We start from the raw sequence: 22,155 nt of genomic DNA, 5'->3' as shown, positions 1-22,155 counted from the left end.
TTCTTTACTTAAAGAAAGTAATAATTTCCATCTTTCCTCGAAATACATCTCAGGTCTTTGCTTCCTTTGCTGCTGGAGGAACACAGACCAGGGTGCTGTCCCAACATCCTCCTGCCATTCTTTTCAGCCCTTCTAAACATTGTATTAATCTTTGAGGTAATTTTATTCTCTTCTAAGTTGAAGAAGAGTAAGAAAATCACTGATGTAAGGGAACATGAAGAAAGAAAAAAAAATACTAATGTGCTCTAAATTGGACAGGTAGTATTGACACCATCTGAAGCTGCACTTAGCCTTCAAAAAAGTTCTCACCTCTTAAAAAGATGTAAAATCCTCCACTCTCAGTGAAAGGAACCACAGTTTGGATTTGCCAGTCCATTTAATAATGAAATGTGCACATGAATAAGACAATGCACATTCCTCCCAGCACTTTCCGCTCTCCTCTCTGCTGTTATCATCCTTTACCCTTTTTTGCTTTGTCCGCTTGGGATTCAGGCTGTTCTTACCATGACTTCTGCCAGCATCACCATGATCTCCATGGCTGGAAGTTCTGCATTTTCAAGCCTGGTTTTATGAAATCTTCTACAGGATCCCACACTTTATTGCCTGTCTCAGCAGACTGTGACCCATGAACTACAACACAAAGCAGGAGGAGCACAGTGTGACCTACACTTTTCTCCACCTGCTGTTTTGACTTTTCCCCTCTGAGTTTCCTGTGAGCAGCTCTGGAAGATCTCCTACTCAATGTTGTGCAATGAGCTCAGGGAAGGAACCCATGTTATTAAAGTCAGTAGTGCTGAAATGTTTGTCAGGTATATTCGTCCTGCTTGTTGCAACTTGGCCTTTCAACAATGCCATGGGATAAACGAGGCATGACCCCAAGTTCTTAATATGTCTCTCAGCAAATATTCTACTGACGTTCTTTGAATTCTTTTAAAATAAATCATTTAGAGGAATCAGTCTAGGTATTGAAACCTGTTTGTTCATTTGGGGATTTATTCAATGTGCTGCTACAGTAGCAATGGAATTCCATTGCAAAATCACAATGCCCTGCATGAGACACCTGGAGAGGTACACTTTGAGTAAATTTCTACAATATATCATTGTCATGGAATCACAGAATGCTTTGGGTTGGAAGAAACCTTGAAGATCATCCCCTTCCACCCCCTGGCAGAGGCAGGGTCACTTCCCACTATCCCAGGTTGCTCCAAGCCCCATCCAACCTGGCCTTGGGCACTTCCAGGAATGAGACATCCACAAGTTCTTTGGGAAACCGGTTCCAGCACCTCACCACCCTCAAGGGAACAATGTCTTTCTGATATCCACTGTAAACCTGCTTTCATTCTATTTAAAATCATTCCCCCTTGTCCTAGCACGATGTGCCCTAGTAAATAGACTCTCTCCATCATATCTACATAGATATAAATTTCTGCACTATATCTACAGAGCATAAGAATATAAAGTTCAATTAATTTCTTTTTTTCTGCAGCAAAAATTTTAAATAAATCAGATGTCTTAAGCTGCATATTAGCTTCCCCTCCTCTTCCCCTCAGCACTGTCCATTACAGGAGTCTGGGATGACTTGGTTATCTATAAACATCCACAAAGTACATGTGTGAAGGTACTGGAGGAAAATCCACTTTGATTTGTAAAACACTTTCTTAACTCTCCTTATGGATTTACAAAACAAAGGCTTTCCATGTCAAGGATGGGACATAGGGTTAATAGATTTGAAGTAAAAAAAAAAAGATCAAAATATTTCCTTCAGAAGTTTATAGACTTGAAAAGCGAATACTTACTCTTCTCCCAAAAGATTTCTTAAAAGTGTCGCTGTCATTATCCTAAATTGGTAGTTAAGGAATTATCTGAGGAAAACTCACGTCACAGTTCTTGTGTGCTCAGACAGGCACAGACTCGTCGTCAAACATTTTTCAATTGCTTGGGTTTTGCATTTGTGCTTTTTTTATCTCCACGCTGCACAGTGACAGAGATTTCTGTTGTCTTCTCGAGATGAAATGAATCTCCCTAGATGAGGGGAAACTGTTTCCATTAAGATCTCTTCAGCAGAGGTGCGTTTGCTAGACAGCACTGGCATGAATAGCAATGAGACTGGAAATGGTGAGGAAGGCAGATAATCATTTACAGGGCTCTGGTGGGAGGAAAACAGCAAGAATCTGCAGTAACCTGGGAGAATCTGATCTCCAAACTCTTTATGAAATATTTAAATTAGGTATTTAACAAATGAAGGCAAATAGGAGTTGCAAACATCGTGGCCCAGAGAGTGTTTTCACAGGCACTTGGGATGAGGCTGTTCTGGTTGGTGGTGAAGCAGTTTGGCAGAATGAGCAAGAGTGATGGCAAAGCCATTACTTGACCTCAAGCCCAAGGAAGGTTCCAAATCTGGTGTATTTCACGTTGTAGTTACAATATTAAAGCCATTTTCTTGCCTCTGCTATGAAACCACCACTGGTGGTTGTTGGCTACTCCTTGAGCTCCCTCCTGTTCACAAAAAGGTAGCTGAGAAATAATTCCTGATCGAAAGGTGGGTGATGAGTTTAACATAAAAGCAAAGGCTCCTTGCTGGCTGCACAGAGAGATTTTTACCCTGGTAGGGATTACTCTGTGGTTATTGATTTGTTGCCATTGACAGATGGATTCACTGAGGTCCAGCTGTTGGCTAGGACAGAACAGCTTTGCTTTAAGACCTTTTAAGCACTTTTGGTCTACATAGCTCAGAAATGAGAGTTAAAGAGAGCCAGATTACCCTTTTACACAAGGAGAAGGGGAGAGACTGCAAGAAGATGAGGACACACTAGAAATAAACTTGTCTACAAAGACATGTTCTGGTTCTTGGATAAAAGTGCTTTAGTCCTCCAAGGAGCCTTTGAAGGCAGATCTGACAAGGACACCTGTCCATGGTAATGAGAAAATATTTTCAAATTTCAAATGCTCTGAAATGATTTTATATTAGTGAAACCTTTATACGGATTCTATTTAATCAGTTTTCTTTGCAACTTGGCTTAGTCTCCAGTAATTTAAAAAAATATTCTGTTCCTTTTTGTTGCTGTTCCACAGTTGCTGTCTGTTCTGTGCTATTTCTTTTCAATTAATTTAGCCACTATTTTCTCCTTAGTCTGCAGCAGAACTGGTGACAGGGAATATCTGCTCTGTGTCTCCTGTTGGAATGTATTTCAGCAGAATTTGTTATCAAGATTTTTGGGTTATGAGGGACTCTACAACTCAGGAAAACATCGGCTGTGCTGATGCTGGGAAACTGAACATCACTAGGGAACATCCTAAACTCCAGGAATTTGGTCACTAAACTGTTATTAAATTATTATTAAATTAATTATAAATAATTTGCATGTTGAATGGGCTTGCAGGTGAGCTGAGATTCTTCTTTACAATGCCTGAGCTCAAATCAGAGATGATCCAGTCTTGTACATCACTCCCAACAGGCAGTGTGCAGATGGCCACTCTGCTTGAAGGGCTGAAGAGGTTAAACAATTTCTACAAACCTATTTGCCTCAATCCAAACCCAGCACACATCTCAGTCACCGTGTGTGTGGGGGTGTGTGAAGTGTGGCTGAAAAAACACCCCAAACGAACAGACAGAAAAAATTCTGCCTCGTGCCTCCCACATTCTCCAGCTCCTGTGCTATTCTAGCTCTCCTGGCAGTGCTGTTGGATTGCAGAAGTATCTTAAGGCAAAATCCCTCAGTTTAGTCATGGCTCTGTGCTTTGATATTGCGTGTTGTGGCAAGTCTGGATTATGGCTTTTCTGAGCATCAGAGTTCAAACCCTACACGAAGTGAGGCCTCAGCTGAGACAGGGCAGGAGAGATCTCCCTTTGTGGACAGACCTGAAACACTAGAGATTGGGAAGTGTGCTGGAAGAGAGAGTTGGCTGCACATCAAAGAGCCTGTATACTCAACTTGCAGACTCCTGGGAAGTTGTTTCCTTAGTGACAATAACAACAAGAGCAATTTTAGAGCATTTTCTTCGTGTCTGTTTTTAGTGCTTTGGAGGTGTTCAGAAGTCAGAGTACAACTGGCACTTTTCTTCAGAAGGGTTGTTTTTTTGTACTGTGTTGTCTTTCTTTTCTCTTTTCGTAGCTCACATTGACAAATCAGAATTTTTCTTTATCATAGGGATCTGTCTTAAAACTGTTGGCATTTTTAAATCCACAGACGCCTTGGGAGCTGAAGGAACAGATCTTGCAGGATTTTTAATATGTCCAGTAAATGGTAGCAAGTTGGGAGGTTATCACTGTGACATCAGTGCTGGGAGATGTGGAGGGTGGACACTCCTTAAAGCCAATCCCATTGCCATGGAAGGGACTCACAAACCCCCAAAACTAGGCTTGTAAAAGGAAAAATTAAGGAAGTGAAATGGAAAATAGAAATCAACACAAAATCATGCTTAAGAGAAAAGTCATCAACCTCCATATTTGTCAAAATCCACAGTAAATTTTGGGAAAGAATAAATTTGTAATGTAATTACAAATTTTGTAAATTTGTAATGTGGTCTAGGGGGGTGGAGGGAAGAAAATACCACAGAATCCCAGAATGGCTTGGATTGAAATGGATCGTAAAGTTCATCTATTGCCAACCCCCTGCCACGGGCAGGGACATCTCCCACTATCCCAGTATCTCCAAGCCCTGTCCAACCTGGCCTTGGGCACTTCCAGGGATGGGATGTCCTTGTAAGAGAATGACCTGAAATCAGCTGAAAAATGGGACTGTTGTAGCAATATGACCAAATTTTCAGTCTTTTTTTAAGAAATCATGCAGGGCGAACACCACTCTTCATCCTGGCAATTAAAGACCCTGAGCACACTCACAGGAATTTAGTTTTGATTTCCAAGAAACCAAGGCTGACTGAAACCCTTATGAAAATACACAGCCTGGAAGCTGGGAGAACATTTAGAGGTCACAATGTGTTGTGAAACTGAGGCAGAACATGGGAAAAAAAAGTACAAACTCTATTATTTCTGAATTAGAAGGGCAGTCGGTACAGGCTTCATCTTTAACCAGAGACAAAAGAGTGACTGAAGTCAAAATATGATTCATGCCACGGAGGTGTCAGGCTCTTTTTATTAACAGCAGAAAGAGACTAAAATATCTCTGCTTATAATTTAAATGCTAATAATTAACGTGGAAGATCACTTTGTCCAGGAGCAGTGCAGTCAATTCACTAACACCACATGATTCTTTCTTTGTTCAGGGCATCACATAATTTTCAATACATTTCAATGTCATGAGTAATTTTGTTTTCCCTTCCTCAGTCAGGGCAGGGAGGCTTAGAAGATCGTGTGTGTGCATTTCCAAATGTGCTTTTAATTTCTGTTCGATTCTTAGACAGTAATTCTTAATTAAATTATCAATTGCTAGAAACTAAATCAGAATGAACCATATGGCATGGTCCAATATGGAAAAATCAATGAAAAAATAGAAATTAAAATGGATATCTACTTATAATATTCCTGAAATACTTTCCCCAGATATTAAAAAAAAAATTAAAATTGCCAAACTCTGTCTCCCAACTCAGTTATCATCAGCCTTTTTTCAAGGTGGGGAAAATAAAAGCTAGAAATGTAAATGACAAACAGAAATAGCATTTATGGTTAAATATAGATTGTCCCTTTGCTATTTTAACTCTTTCATTTGGATCATTAATTTAAACGGAGATCCCTAATAATGAAGCCACAAGGTCAATTAAGTTCTAAGCTCTGCTTTGCATGGCTTCTGCTGGTGTCCACATTTCACACCAGTGCATTGGAGCCAAACTTCAGTCTCTCTTGTGAACTGTTCCTTGCTGTTATGCAACTGCATTTTCTTCAGTATCTCGCCATTATTAAGTGGTTCCAGCTTAGACTTGAATCTTTATCCCTTCATCAAAAACCTGATCAGGTTTGACTCAGCTCTGCAACACGTGGCTGATAAAATCTGAGATCACAAACTGTGCACTGCATGTGTATTTTGCATTAAACCACTCGATAGTATCAGAGAAAATGAAAGTGATTTTTCTTAGCTCCAGCCTCCCGGGCTCTTTTCATGGGTGAATCTATTAGAGCAGAATACCGAATTAGGAATTAAAAGATTTACTAGGTTAAAGCAGAGAAATCCCACATGGGATGCAAAATGATACGATGGTTATGTACTGGGGAGGGGGGGAGCAAGGAGGGGTGAAAACAAGTAGCACAACAAGAAATGAACAAATTAAACTGACAGTGCACCATTTACTGAGCATGATGTGAACACATCGATTAAATGGCAAATTAAAGAGCAGGAGAATTTGTTGCATGTTTTATTACTGGAAAATGTTCCCAGTCAGAGAATTAGAATATATGCATAGCTAAGACCCAGCTTCACCTGCTCTGTTGAGAATGACAAAATGAATCTGCTGTTTGAGAGTTAAAATCATAAACATTAAGAGTAAGAAATAGCACATACAAGAAAAAAGAGTAAAAAAATCCCATAGGATCATAGGAAGACCTTGGGTCTGTGAGTTTTGAATTGTGAAGTCCATGAAGTTCTTTTGGATCCCTGCAGCTCCCTGAAGACATCAGAACCTCCAGCCAGCTCCACCATCTCATCATCACCTCTTGAATCTCCCCACTGAGCTACTGAGGAGAGTTCCCTGACCCGACTGTACCGCACTGGCCTTGGCTGGCAAAGATTTATTATTTCATGGAATCACAAAATCATAGAATCACAGAACGTTTTGGGTTGGAAGGGATCTTAAAGACCATCCAGTTCCAGCCCCTACCATGGGCAGGGACACCTTCCACTATCCCAGGCTGCTCCAAGCCCTGTCCAGCCTGGCCTTGGACACTTCCAGGGATCCAGGGGCAGCCAGAGCTTCTCTGGGCACCCTGTGCCAGGACATCACCACCCTCTCAGTAAAGAAGTTCCTCCTAATATCCAATCTAAATCAACCCAATATTTAAGTCAATTCACCTGGAGTAAGCTGGGTCAGGCAGTGATCCTAAAAGGATCTGGAAGCAGTGCAGCATGGAATGGTGTCTCTAGGCTGATTGGGGGTAATGTCCTTTCCATCACAGCCAGAGCTGGGGACAGGGGTGTCTAAAGCCCCCTTGAGGTGTTTGAAGCATTCCTATGGAATTTGTACCCAATGGTGGACACCTCATTTCTACAGAGGGTCAGCAGAAGGAAAGAATTCACATCTTCTAAGGAAGAAATTTCAATTTCTTCTCAGATAATGCAAGCAAACGCCATTAACTTAAAAACAGTTGAAAAGAGAAACACTCTTGAAAGAGTAAAAAAGAGAATTTGTTTTATTCCCTTTGCTGGTGATCAGAGGAGGTACAGCAGGTACTTGGAGCTAAATTAATCCTGTGTGGATCTGTAATACTGAGGTTACCTAGATGTGAGGTACTCAATGTCCTCCTTTCTCACTCAGGGCACTCTGCAGAAGTTGCTGCTTTTGTCTTCAGAGATGAAGATTGCCTTGAGAAGGCCTCTACATGTGGGAGTGTTGGGTTTGCTTTGGGAAACACATTAAAAAGGCAGGAGAAAGAGAAAAACTACATGAATTTCCACTTTAGAGAGATGCTAATCATGGCCTTTTGGACTGGAGCTGGATGATTGTCACTGAATAATTATTAGGTTTTGTTCACCTGCTTATTTATGACCTGTAAGCTCTAATGTCCTGGTTTGGGTTTGGAATTTCTTTATTAGATTGTTTTGCATTTTGGAAGGGTTGTTTTCATGTTATCCTACATTATTTTTATTTAAAAACTATGTTATTTAATAACATTTTTATTTAATAACTGTCATTATTTTCATTGCTGAATTGAAGATAACACAGAATACCACACTCCTTTGCAGAACATGGGCCATAATTATTTTTATAAAACCTGTGATTATTGTCCATCAAGGAGGATTTTGTGATCAATTAGAGTCAAGCAGTGCTGGATAGAATTAAACAATCCAAAAGACATCTAAATCCATGCCACAACATTTTGGTTTAATCTAAGTGGGAGACCTATACACACCCAAAATGTGCAAAGTATTACTGGAAAAAATATTCTCTGCTTCGCACAGAAATTTTCATTTCGTGGCTGTTTCTGAATAAAACAATCTTCAATAAAATACTCAATTCTCTAGACATGCCCAATGGCAGCCAAGCTGTGCCCTGGAGAGTCCCCTGTGCACCATCCTATCCAGACTCCAGCACAAAATTTATTCTGCTTGTCCAAAACAGGCTCCCACTGTGCTGACTCCAGGTTATCACACATTTTGTTTTATTTGCTGAGAGAAGATCATTCTCTTCCTTTCCTTTCTGTGTCCCTACCCTGCTTTCCCCAGTGAGTTACATGTTTCAGAAAAACATACAAACTCATCCCATGCCTCATTTGCTGCAGCTGGCACCAAACTCCAGGAACAGAAGTGAACTCTAGGATATGAGGGAGGAAATATCATAAAATGCAGATTCACCTTTTTTACTGCATGTGGAGGATTTGGTTGGGGTTTGTTAGTTTTGGGGTGGGGATTTTTGGGGTTTTGTTTGTTTGTGAGGGTTTTTTGGTGGGGTTTTTTGTTTGTTTTGGTTTTTTTTTTGGGTTTTTTTTTTGGTTGGTTGGTTTTGGGTGTTTTGTTGGAGTGGTGCCTTAAAAGAAAGCTGATCATCCGTACAGAATACATTCCCAGGGAACAACAAGAAAAGACTGAGATGCCTGAACCAGAAAATGTTGTGAGGATAACTCAAAGTTATTCTGTGCTACAAGTACCTAATTCCTAGGATTGCTTCCATGTTTAAACAAAATATCCAAATATTGTGTTTAAACATGGAAGCATATTCCATATATAAGCATCGAAGTATAATCCATGTTTAAACACCTTGGATATTTCTGAGGTCAGACAAAGCACAGATAAGCCATTAAAATTTGCCCCAGGTTTTGCCAGCTGACTCTCACATACCATTCATGGTTTCTCCTTTATTTTCTGGTCCTGGTCCACCTTGAATCCTCTCTTTAATCCTCTATTTGGATGAGGAAGCCCAAGGAGGTCACTTGAATGTAGCTCTGTGCCATCTGCAGCCATGAGGGTCATCAATAATGCAGCCTGAAGAAATGAGAGCTTTGGGACAGCTGGATTTCTTGTCTTAATAAATTGCTTCCTTTGGAGGCTGCTGAAGTGGATCTCCCAGTGCTGGAGATCAACCAAGCTCTCTCTTTCTTAGGTTGCTTTTCTTTAGATTGGATATTAGGATGTGTTCTGGTAATTTTTAAAAGTTTTTACCAAATGCTGACCAGGGTGGGCAGATCCCATGTTTCCATGAGAAACCAGCCTGGGAAGTTGTCCCTGTCTACAGCACTGTTCTTGTAGTTATTCCAAGAGCTTAAAAGAAACCCTCTCCACAGAGTATCCAAGGAAATAGGGGAATAACGAAGAACTGATAAATTATACACCATAATGAAATTGTGAAATCTTTGGCCAAAATCCTTTGTCCTGAAGAGTTTCTAAAGGCTCAAACCTTCATTACCTGATGTGCTTGAAAGGCACATGGTTGATGATCACGTTTTTTCAGTGCCATTTCAGCTGAACTTAAATTACATATTAAGCTCAAGGTGGGTGCAAATGAAGATCTGAACAGAATTTACAATTGATTTGATGTGAGGAAGGTAAAGGGGAGGAGGTTGGAGTGACAAGAAAAAAAAACTGTTGCTAAACACATTATTTAACCTTAATTTGCTGCCCACTATAAGATGCTACTCATCAGCTGAGTGTAGCTTTGGCAACTTTTAATGTTTAGACTGAATCTTTTAATGTTGTTTCTCAAATTCTTCTCTTTCCTTCCCTTCCTTCTGATAGAAAATATAGAGGAATAGGATGTAATTAATCTGTTGCTTTGAAATACATAATTTAGGATAATCTAACATATGCTGTGAACTCTATGGGATGTGCTGATTACATCTCAGGGACTGTTCAAGGAATCTGTGGAAATTATCTGGGGTTTAGAGGTGCACATTTTAATGAGATAACTCTCACGCAGGGCTCTGAAGGACCCCCCATGGGGAGGGAGGCATTTTCACTGTGTCTTTGAGACATGAGTCAACCTATTTCAAACTGAGCAGTGGGCACGTTGGAGAAGAAGGGATTTCAGCTTGATTGGATTTACGTGTTTATATCCTGGGTCTGACTGGGATGCATGACAATAAAATGACAAAGCTATCCAGTGGAAAGGAATAGCACTTTGATTGTTTTCTGGGCCACAGGGGATATTCCAGTTCCACATGACACCTAACAGAAAATGTGAATCACAGCAAGTTGGGTTGAGTCTGATGCAATGACCGTCCTGTCAATTTATGAACTTCCTCATGAGACAGCTTAATATCTGTAATCAGGATTTCCAGCTTCTGCAACAGACACATCCAAGAGAGGAAAATTACCCATTTTTTTAGTTTCCCTTGTCTCCTGTTCACACAGGATCTGTAGATAAGATTGCTGCTGTAGTAGCTTGGAATTTGACAAAAGTATAAAGAATGCTGTAATGGATACAACTGACATCTTCCAGTTGTGTTTTGATGAGTTTCTTTTGGGTTTTTTTTTGACACCTCTAGAATTGATAAAATAGGAAAACACATTGTTTATTGGCCAATGAGTTTCTGCACATACTTGTATATCTGTGTGTGTGAATATGAAATTGTTTTGGTCCTGATTGTTCTGACGTTCCCAGGTGTTCCCTTAGGCCATATTCTGCCACCCTTTAGAGCGCCATGGGGCCAGCTCATCTTCTAGAACTCTCATACGGAGATCCATGAGCAGATAATGAAGATGAATATAGAGGTAGTCTTAATCACTGGCTGAAAAGAAGATTGCATGGAAATTAATCACTTCTGTTCATTTATAGTTGCCTTTTTTTTTTTTTTTTCTAGAAGTGGTAAAGCTACTTTGTTTATAATAATATTGAAATGGTGGTATATGAATTAAGCTAAATATTTACATTATGGAAGGGAGGGAGGGAGGGAGGGAGGGAGGGAGGGAGGGAGGGAGGGAGGGAGGGAGGGAGGGAGGAGGGAGGGAGGAGGGAAGGAAGGAAGGAAGAAGGAAGGAAGGAAGGAAGGAAGGAAGGAAGGAAGGAAGGAAGGAAGGAAGGAAGGAGGAAGGAAGGAAGGAAGGAAGGAAGGAAGGAAGGAAGGAAGGAAGGAAGGAGGAAGGAAGGAAGGAAGGAAGGAAGGAAGGAAGGAAGGAAGGAAGGAAGGAAGGAAGGAAGGAAGGAAGGAAGGAAGGAAGGAAGGAAGGAAGGAAGGAAGGAAGGAAGGAAGGAAGGAAGGAAGGAAGGAAGGAAGGGAAGGAAGGAAGGAAGGAAGGAAGGAAGGAAGGAAGGAAGGAAGGAAGGAAGGAGGAAGGAAGGAAGGAAGGAAGGAAGGAAGGAAGGAAGGGAAGGAAGGAAGGAAGGAAGGAAGGAAGGAAGGAAGGAAGGAAGGGAAGGAAGGAAGGAAGGAAGGAAGGAAGGAAGGAAGGAAGGAAGGAAGGAAGGAAGGAAGGAAGGAAGGAAGGAAGGAGGAAGGAAGGAAGGAAGGAAGGAAGGAAGGAAGGAAGGAAGGAAGGAAGGATTTTTCTCTGGACTCTCCTCTAGACAATATTTTCTCTAGACTCATTTCTTTCTGTGTCAGGCTATGACTGCCTTTTGTGTCAAAACTTTTAGAATCATAGAATCTTTTAGGCTGGAAAAGACCTCCAAGATCATCAAGTCCAATCATTAACTCAGCATCACCAGGTTCATCACTAAACCCTGTCAAGTGCCACATCCATACACCCTTGAAACACTTCCAGGGATGCAATTTTCCTCATCAAAGTTTTCCTCGCTGCAGAGACATGAGTTTACTCCATGCTTAAAGGTGAAAGGTGGGATCCAGCTCTGAATCAGAGCCATGTGGTTGGGAATCTCTATCGATTAACGCTGTGGTGTCTTCATGTGTCAGAGAAATTGGTTTACAAAGTATTCACATTTTATGGAGTCCTCTCAAAATTCTAAGTTTATTTTTACTTTCCTCCTCTCCTTGGAAGGTACTTTCAGGTCTCTCTTCTGCTGATGGTCCAAAGCTTTCTTCTAATTCCCAGCTTAAGCTCTTAACCCAACAGTGTTTCTTTCTTTATTTCAATCGCTTTCCTTCCTCTTTAATTTGATGCTTCTGCTATTCTCAGGGCTATGCCTATTCCACACAGGCTCTCCTGAGCTAATCAAACTGATTTTGTGCTTTATTACCCCTCTGTTTGCCAAGATGAGTAGCACATTGTCCGTGAGCAAGGCAAAGCCATGTGCTGCTGAGGGCAATTACTCGTCTTCCACCCACTGTGGAAGCAGCTCAGAGAGGCCAGTGTGGATAGAGATGGTTCCCTTTCAGACAGCCAGATTTATGTGCCTTGGATTCCATCCCTGGTGTTGCAAGAACACGTGCTGTGGAAGGTCCTAATAATGTCCAAATGTAATGAGTTTATTAAGCACAATATGGGACACAGCTGGGAGCCCAGGCTGTCAGAAATGCAATAGGAAAGGAGGACAATAGGAAATGTGGAGGGGAAAAAAATTACAGTTTCCAAGTGCTCATGCATTGTCTTAACCTTACCTTTCAGTGTAGTAGAGAAGAGTGAAACTGTTAAAACAAAAAAATAAGATTTTCACCTTCCTGAGAATGGAAGAAACAGGATTATAGCCCCAGGCCTGTTCTGGGATACATTTCCTTGACAATATTTGCTTGAGGAATCACAATAGTAGAGCTATCTTTTTCTCTACCCAGTGAAAAGTTGGGAAACACATTTTATCTGTCCCTTTATCAAGATGGGCTGGAGTTTGGCCCATGAAAGCTTTTGATGTCGATTAGAAGTGTAGAGGAGGAGCGTGGATGTTCATCTGGGCCCTCACCACAGATTGTCAGCTCAGACTGCTCACTGAAGTACAAGCTGTTGTACTCAGAATGCCTCTGACTTTGCACTGGAAAATGACGAGGAATTGTACACCTGAGGCAAAGAAAGATCATTTGATCATCCTCTCTGAACAACCTGGCAATTCTTCCACACTCCAAAGCACCCTTTCCTCAATACCAAGGTTATATCAGACTGGTTTCTTCACACCATCTTGTATTTATTCCTTTGGCATCAGGAAATACAATCAGTTGCTCATTGTATTCACCACCTTCCTATTTTATTACTTTATTACTTTCACCATTTCCTATTTTATTACTTTTGTCCTGCTCTCTCACAGGAAGGGTAGTCTTGTTTCCCAGGGGTGATAAGAGTTTGCTGTGCTGTTGCAGGAGCTCCAAGACTGGAGTCTTGCCCTTGGGCCCATCACCAGCTACAGGAACACTCCAATGGAGTCTGCCCATGCTAAATAAAGAGTGGAATGTTTTCTTAAAGATAGCCTTGGCATTTCCTCACAGCTGAGAGCACCTTGCATGGAGCCTGGCTCAGGTCTGGGGAGCAGTGGTGGCTTTATCATGGCAGTTTGATCTTAAGATAATCAACTCAGCACATCAAGAGGGCTAATTGAGGGTTTTAACAGTGGCATCATACTCTGATAAATAGAATATTTTGAATTAAGGAATTGTTTTGAAGGTACTTAGTACTGCACTTGGGAAGATCCTCAGAGACAATGGGAATAAAAGGCTCTGGTCCAGAGCTGCATTTTCTGCTCTGCTCTTACTCTTTCTGTAAGAGATGCCTGTGAGAGGTGTCTGCTCCACGTGTGCTGGGCAGGTTCAAAGCAGAGCCTGATGGACAGGTTACAGCGCTTACAACCTCCTGTGTGATCATAAAAAACAACATTTACACGTACAACTAGGGAAGGAAACGCAGACCACCAGTCAACGAAAGCAAATTAATCAGGGAGCAAAACATTGTTATGCCGGGTAGAGAATGTGTTTTCCTGGTTGTGGAGTAATGATTCTGAAGGCCCTCGCCAAGCAGCACTTGAAGCCCTGCTGGAATGGAGCAGCACGTCGTTATCTTTATGATCCCAGTATTAATTTCATATTAGCAGTGAAGTGTCACATATACCACAGATGCTTAAAAAGGATAATTGATCTGCTGTGAAAAGAGAATCTTCTCACATTATTAGTTTTTTTTTTTTTTGCTTTGCCTAATGCTTCCTGAATGTGCGATAGTTTGCAATTATTTCCCTGCATTGGAGTGTCTGTGGTCTTTAGTTAAGAAGTTTTGTCATTTCACCAGGCCTCTGGGGACATCAATAACATAAGGGCACAATAAATCTGATGGATAATGCAATAGGGAAAATAATGCAAATCAAGGCAAGAATTTTATTGATGATGTTATGTAGGAGACCTGCCAAGAAAAGCAATTCTGTTCCCAGGGAGGGATGAATTGTGTTCCATTGCCTCTGCTATCATGAGTCTATCAATGCAGAGATAAGCTAGAAAATCTTGACCTCTGGATGTATGATCCACTCATGTCCACCTGAATTTTCAGAGAGCCTGAAGCAGCACCTCCATCAAACAGACATTCAAAGTTATTATGATGTCAAAATACTCAGATATCCAGAACTGAGGTGTCATTAACCTTCAGTGTTTCATCATATCTGTACTGGTAAAGCAGCATAATACGAAGAAGAATTATTATATTGTAAGAATTTCTTTTATTTATAAAATTCAGGCATTTTAAATGGATTTTGTTTTAAAAATATGTCAAGTCTTGTTTAGTTTTATACATATGTCCCAGAAAAGCATAAACTTTCAAAGCTCAGGAAAAACTGGGCTTTTTGACCACACCTATGAAGGGATGGGATATAGAGGATTAGGACTTTCAAAGAGTTTTTGATAATTTGCAGATATTCAAGAAATTAATCAGATCTTCATATAGTGTAAATTTGGATATCTTTCTTGAATTGGCTGACCAACACTTACAAAAATTTGTTTTGGAATAGCTTTAGATAGGTTTTTTTTATATGTTAGGAAAATTGTATAAAACTAGAGGACTAAGAAATGCAGGAGCTGTCAGGTTATACAGAAGTGATAAAGAGTGTTCTTTGTAAGGACAAATTATAATGCTCATATCTTCAGGGAATTTCAATTTAATTGAAACCACTTAAAGGAAAATAATAAAAAAAAAACAAAAACCAACACTCTACCAAAATTGTAATGGGGGACAGCTGAAGTAAATCATACATTGACGTTATTAGGCTGTGTTAATAAAAGGAACTAAGATTATACTGAAAGTAAGAAAAGGCTTCAACATAGAAGAAAGTCAGGGCTCTGTTTTGCTTACCATTAATGCTTTGGTGTCTTAAACTTTGGGAATGGAATTTTCTGTGTTTGCCCTCATCAGACCTGCACAAACAGAGGAAAAGAAAATTGCTTCTTGCAAAGCAGCAATTCACTTTGTACAGAATTAGGCGTAGTGTCATAGAACTATTGAACGGTTTGAGGGAAGGGACCTTTCAAAAGTCACCCAGTCCACCCACTTCCCACTAGACCAAGTCCCACCAATCCCCATCCAGTCTGGCCTTAAGGCATTTAGGATACAGAAATTGCTCCCTGAGGTTACCTTCTTCTCCACTGACTGTAGAGAGAGCCTGGGCAGGCTGGGCTGAACTATAAAGATCTTTTTGATGTGGCAATGCTGGTTAATGCCTTCAGCAATGATCAGGATGATGCGACAGAGTGCACCTACAAGAGGGTTGAAGGTTACACAAAATTTAAGAGGAGTGGTTGATAGACCAAGAGATTGATTGTGCTGTTGCTCAGAGGGAATCAGAGAGTTTTGAGAAATAGGCAGAAAGATGGAGAAGGACAAGACATGCAAAGTCCTGCACTGGGAGAGGAATAATTCCATGTACAAGGGCAGGCTGGGAATCAGCTGCTGGGTTCTACAGAGAAGGAACTAAAGCTCTGGATGGACACAGAGTGGATCCTGAGCCAGCAAAGTGCCCTTGCAGCAATGAAATCCAAAAGCATCATCAGCTGCATGAGGAAGAGCCTTGGCAGCTCGTCAAGGGAGGTGATAATTCCTCTCTCTCAGCCCTGGAGTGCTTGGTCCAGGGCTGGGCTGCTGAGAGCATGAACACAGTGGGTTCTGTGAGGATCCACAAAGATTATTAAGGAATTACAACAAGAGACTCAGAGACCTGTGGCTGTTTGGCCTGGAGGAGAGAAGACCTGGGGGGGTTTTATCAATATGTAGAAATCCCTGATGAGAGGGTGCAAAGGAGATGGACCCAGCTCTTCTCTGTGCTGACAAGAGGCAACAAGCACGAACAGACACACAGGAAATTCAGCTGTAAGATAACACTTTCTTATTGTTAGAATGGTCAAATAGTAAAAGAGGTTGATCAGATAAATTGCTGAGTCTCAACGTTTGAGATATTCAGACACTGATTGAAAATGGGTTTTGAATAACCTGCTGTTGGACTAGACAATCTGCAGAGGTCCTTCCTTACCCCCAGTTCTGTGAATCCTCTTTAGCAGTCATTCTCCTTGCAAAACCACATTGCATTCATTTAGTTCCTACACAAGTTCTCGTGGAAGTAAATTAAATTGATAATTCTACCTCATATAGAAATATTTGGACACCTAAGCTCCCATTTGCATATGGGAATCTCAGCATCTGCAGTTTACAATTTCCTACTTTTGTAATCACACATTTATCTTCACTTTTAGAAAAGGAGTTCTAGTAAATTTACAGGTGTTTTCTGAGTTTTATGCAAGGAAAAGAAAAAAATCAAAATCCTATTCCTCAGGAAAGTAAAAGGATTTTTACTGAGTATTGCTAACAGACTTGGAGATTCATTAACTAGGCATATTTTTATATGCCTAATCCAGGCAGCAGCTGAATCTATTTCTTTCAAATATATCCATGCAAAATTGTTTTAGTGCTATATCAGCTCCCTTTTAAGTTTTGTTTTCTTAAGCAGCAATTTTCCTGCAAATTGAAAAAACTGGATATCAGTAGAGTCTGCCTGAATGAATCTGTCACGAATGGATATTTTTCAGCTTGTGATTCCCACACCAGCTCACATGTTAGAACAATGGGCAGCCTGCATCCATCCTTGTGGACTGCTCTGTGAAAAAATTCCACGTTGTTTGCTGACAATTCTTTCAGCAAAGGTGTGCCATTTATGCCTGAGACCCTCAGGACATTCATGTGCAGCTGAAAAGGGTTTTGTCCTTTGTAGCAGTAAATCCTTTCTGAAAACCCACCTTAGACCTCCTGATGCAATGATCCTTTGAGTCCTGTTTAGTCATTGACAGCAGACTTGGTGAGTGGGAACAAGGACTTGAGGGACTTTCCCAGTGAAGTACATAAAGGGAGAATAAAAGTTCTTCTTGGTTTGTAAAATAAAGTAGAGTCAGACCCTTGGCTGCTGTGACCCCATGAAGAAGCTTGAATTTCAGCAAATTTAGAAAGTAGCTAAACAAAATCAACCCAAAATATTTAAACTTCAAGAAATAATAACTATTCCATTTAAGATAGTGCAAGGATCATGATATTCTTTGCCTTAATAGAGCTGCTCTTTGTGGAGTATTTTCCATGGAAAGCTTTAGAGCTCTTGCTGTCTGGTATTAAATCTTCCTTTAGCTTTTCTGTTGCCTTAAATATATCAGCATCAATTTATTGACACTCAAATCAATCGAATTCCTTCTCAATCCTTTGTGGTAGGTGAAACTTTGGTTTGGGTTTCATATTTCTGATCCATATATTTCAGACTGGAGGTGGGATTATTCTGTCCAGACTTAGATATCCACAGTGTAGATGTCAACAAAGAGCTGGCTGCTCAGAATTCCTTTACACTCTGGGAAGTTTAAAGGAGATGGTTAAAATAGGTCAGACAAAACACTTCCTTCACATGTCTGCTTCTCTCTGTTGATATAAAAAGAGACTTGACAATGAGCTCATGTGTGAGGATGTCTCTCCCAGGTTTCTAAAATTAGGAGACATGTCCTAGGTCACTGAGGAGTTGATTTCCTAACTCTGCTCATATCTGGTGAGCAGGAACGTGAGGAAGGGGCACTGTGCCTTTTAAATAAATGATGTAGATTGAATACCACATTTAGGAACTTATAGGGGGGAAATCATAAAATGCAGTGTGTTATTGAGAGCCTAAAGATAGAAAAATATCAGGTGCATAACGAAAGGTGTTCCAGCCCTCAGGAGAGCTGGTCAGGGGGCAGGAACACCTCTCCTGTGAATTCAGGCTGAGAGTTGGGCCTGTTCATCATGGGGAAGAGAAGGCTTCAGGGAGACTTTAGGGCACCTTCCAGTGCCTAATGGGGGGTTAAAAGTTTGCATGTTGTGAAAATCCAAAGGGGAATGGCCTTAAATTGAAGGAGGGTAGATTGAGATTAGATATTAGGAAGAAATTCTTTACTGTGATGTTGGTGAGGCACTGGAACAGGTTGTCCAGGGAGGTTGTGGTGTCCAAGGCCAGAAATCTGCTCTAGTGGAAGGTGGCCCTGTCCATGGCAGGAGGTTGGAATGATGATCTTTAAGGTTCCTTCCAACCCCAAGCCATTCATGATAATTACCTGTTCATATATCTTGCACCCAGTAATTCTCCACCCTTGTTTATTCTTCATAGGAAAACATTCTTCATGTCTCTTAGAAGCATTGGAGTAACTGTGCATGGGCTGGTTGACTTTTCTGAAATTTATTCAGTCTGCAAAGCCTCAATTTCTCCTGCACATTGTCAGAAATGTTCAGATTTCCTCACCTGGGCAGGAAGAGGACGTGGTGGGAGGCCCTACCTGGACACTGAAGTGAGATGAATTGAGTGATGAATCCCCATTTGATCACCACTGGTCTAAACCATTGTGGGTCAGCTGTGAAATGTGTGTTTCAAACCACTGGCACACGTCGCAGAGGACCACAACAAGGAACCCAGCAGATCAGGCGGTTTCTTTTGGGTGTGATCTCAGTAAGAGCTCGTAGCTGCCTTGCAAAGACACTAAAAATCCTCTTTCATTCATCAAAAAAAATCCTGCATTTCATTCATCCAGTGGGTGCACTCTGCGATGCTGTGTAACAATTTCACTCATATTTAATATGAGGACTTTTTATCCTTTTGAACAGTGATTTATTACCTTTTTTATGCCTCCCTGGGAGTAGTCCCATCATACCTGGAAAGGTCTCGCTGTGAGGTTTTGTTCATTGGTGACATCAGATGGTGCACTTGGCACCTGTGGGCCTCTCATGGAGGAATTGTCCTCACCAGCCTCCAGAGACCTTTTTAGATGGAGAAATAAATGGGAACTTGCAGCAGAACAAGTTTTGCCAGAGCTTTTCCAGCCTGCCCTTGAAGCAATTCAGATGCTTTCATAAAGAATCTGCTGTGGCACTGAAAGTGTTTCCAGTGGACAAATTGGATTCACCTTCAGAGGGGATGAATTATTTTCTTAAGTCACTAGGTGACCAAAACAATGTTCTTTTTCTTTTTTCTTCTTCCTGTATATCAGCCATGCTTGAAATAAACTCCTGAAATCCATTCTGTTTTACCAACAATCAGCTGATTTTCAGATTATCAGACACTTCAACAGCCCTTCTGTTTCACCAGAGATAACTGAAAATTATTTTGAGGAACTGTTTATCCATAACTGAAAGGTGCAACCCCTTTGTTATTGGATCTCCTGACTTCACTAATTTTAATTACAGTGGCAGATGCAGATGAAACAAGAATCATCAGTAATGAAATTACAGGATTTATCAACCAGTGACATCAGAAGAAAATGTAATCATTCAAGCTCCTCTTCCAAATCCAGTACTAATATAATTATGTATTTTTCTCAATCCTGAATGGTAGTGCTTTATCAGCATTACCTATATATTTTTGAAAAGTTTATTTTTCTAGTATAACATAGCTGATAGTAGTTATTGGGGAAGTAGCTGGGCTTTAATTGGTGATAGAGATAACTACCCTTTGATTAATAATAGAGATAAGTAGCCTTTAATTAGTAATAGGTGGACTCTGAATGGATGTTTAACATACATGCCAGGAACAGCTCAACAGTATAAAAGGTTCTGCTGCAGGTCCAGGGCAGAGGTTCTGGTAGCTGTTATTCCCTAATAAACACTCCAGTCTCCCTGGATGACACGAAGGCCTCAGCCCACTATTTGGTGCAGGTTTCCATGACTACCTTGAAGGCAAAATAAATGAAGCAGATTCTTTTATTTTCCCTGCAATATGTGAGAGAAAAGCCATGAAATAGTTTGCAGATGTTCTTGTTGTCTCTTTAGAGGCTCCTTTGAAACTCAGACAAGACAGAAAACAGCCACCCTCCACTTTTCAAACCTAGGGATTACCAGGTTAAAGTAAAAAGAATGTTCTAAAGGTCACCACTTTTCCCTCAGGGAACCTGTACGTGTCCTTCTCTTAGTCAGGCATCTCCCACCCTTCCCCTGCATTTGATCATTTCCTGATGTGTTATAGTGGCAGAATGAAAGGACAGAATACAACCTCCATGTCGGAATCACCCCCAGATTGGGGTGACCCCTGGAGGTGGTAAAGTCTCTCCTCCAACCTGAGTCTTCAAAGAAAGACTCAGTAGTCTTCAATAGTCCGGTCTCAAGGCAGTTCATTGCAGTAATCTCAAGGCACACACACTCCCTGGCATTCTCCCTGACTCCTTCTCCCTCTGCGTCTCTCTCTGTCTCTCCCGGCCAAGGGCTGGTGCCATCTTTTATATCACACATTACGTGTTAAATGTTTATGTTTTTTCCCCAATGCCTATCACCTATATTGAATGGTGACTTTCTACTCTAAACCAATCTGTGAGTGCCAACATCACCAAGAACATGGAGGTTAGGAAGGAGAAAGAAGGAGGACAGGGCACGCCCAAATCCCTCCATCTTAGAACTCCTGACCCCCATGTACAAAACTCAGACCCCTCTGTACAAGGCCTAAAACCCCCCTGTACAGCACTCAAAAATCCTACCTTTCACTTTGTGACTACTTCTGTTATAATATCTAAACTTTTGTGATTTCTTGTTCTTCCTGCAAGGTTGGTAAATTGTTCCATGGGTCAGATTCAAAGCCACAGGGGTTTCTGCCTGCCTGCCAGGGTCTCAGATGCTTCTGACCTGGGCCCGGAACATCCAAGAGTGTCTGAGGGACACCTTGGGTTCTGACACCTCCACACCCCTCTCTGGCTTTTCTGGACTGGGCTGCACTCAGGAGTGCAAATGATCAGGAAATAATGTCAAATCCAGTGGCTGCTAATGCATCTGTCTGGTTTTGTCTTGTCGCTGTTAATGGAATTCCAAGACCTCATGGCTGAATGTCACCAGAGATGTTTGCTGTCCTCCTCAGCTGAGATCTTATCAATTGCTCATTATTTGATAAACCATCAGAAATACAGTTAAGTAATTAAATTCAGTGCCAGAACAGAGCGTGAGTGACTGATCAAGAGAGGATAGAAGAAAACAGATGAGTTTAGAGTGAACTTCACGAATCATTGTTCTCCCAAAATTTAGAGGGAGATTAATTTTCCTGTTTTATTTTTTAAATGAAAGACTCTCTCCTTTCTAAATGCTGATGTCCTGGCAGTGTGTTGCAGTCAGTATAAAACCTGAATGTCCTTTGGTTCTAGAAGTTCTTTTACAAATCATTCCTCTACAAATCAAAGTAGGATAATGAAAAATAAATCCAAATCTTAAAACACCTTCCCCCCAGTCCTCAATTCCTTCAGGGCAGAGGCCAAGCAATGGAAGTCACAGATATGGATGACATTGTTGTTCATATAAATAATTCCTGATTATGCCCTGGATGAATCCTTAGCCTGAGACTACAATTCATTCTTTTGCCCCCCTACTGCCAAGTTCTCAGAAAGGTTATTAACAAGCCTGTTAACAGGTTATTAACAAGCCTTTTAAGAGGTTATTAACAGGTCTGGTAATGGATTTTGTTATATGGGCAACCTATTTTGGGAGCCAGACTCCTTAAAAGCCCCCAGACAGTTTTGCTTTTAAGACACTACTGAAAATCGTGAAGTGTGAACCACAACTTCAAAGATGAAGCAGAAAGGTCTTTTTTTCTTGTTCAAAATAATCCACCCTTCCTTCTCTCCTGGGCACAATTTAGGTGTTTGCAGCTATGGAACCTGCTCCAGCATTTCTTTGGCACAAGTTGCTGATCACACAAAGTCATTTGCCTTTAAATTAGATAGCCAAGACCACCTTTAAA

General features: G+C 41.0%; 1 protein-coding gene across 5 annotated transcripts in view; it reads left to right on the top strand.

Annotated features, from left to right (window-relative positions):
* The window catches only part of ADCYAP1R1 (ADCYAP receptor type I), a 144,159-nt gene that overhangs the window by 10,082 nt on the left and 111,922 nt on the right, over nucleotides 1–22,155 (top strand). The gene's annotated exons all lie outside the window — the stretch shown is intronic.

The sequence above is a fragment of the Vidua chalybeata genome, chromosome 1, assembly GCF_026979565.1.
Source record: "Vidua chalybeata isolate OUT-0048 chromosome 1, bVidCha1 merged haplotype, whole genome shotgun sequence".
NCBI classification, from domain to species: domain Eukaryota; kingdom Metazoa; phylum Chordata; class Aves; order Passeriformes; family Viduidae; genus Vidua; species Vidua chalybeata.
This window is presented reverse-complemented; position numbering and strand designations above follow the sequence as displayed.